Source organism: Rhineura floridana, chromosome 19, assembly GCF_030035675.1.
Source record: "Rhineura floridana isolate rRhiFlo1 chromosome 19, rRhiFlo1.hap2, whole genome shotgun sequence".
NCBI classification, from domain to species: Eukaryota; Metazoa; Chordata; class Lepidosauria; order Squamata; family Rhineuridae; genus Rhineura; species Rhineura floridana.
Window position 1 is genome coordinate 3,362,675 of NC_084498.1, and position 228 is coordinate 3,362,902.

The window sequence follows — 228 nt, forward strand, 5'->3', positions numbered from 1 at the left end:
TCTGGTCTGCCAGACATGCAGAGTTGGCATTTTTCTGAGAGAACTCCCTTCTTCAAGGGAGTTGTTCCCTAGCCTTGCCGCTAGGAAATACTCCATAACCATAATACTTCTGCCATTGTCCACAGAGGAAACAGCTAGCTTTTCTTGGTCAGTAGAGATGACCCTTCTGTGAAACTATTTTTTAAACATGTGAACAGTAACAAACAATGCTGAAAAAGGATCCCCCCA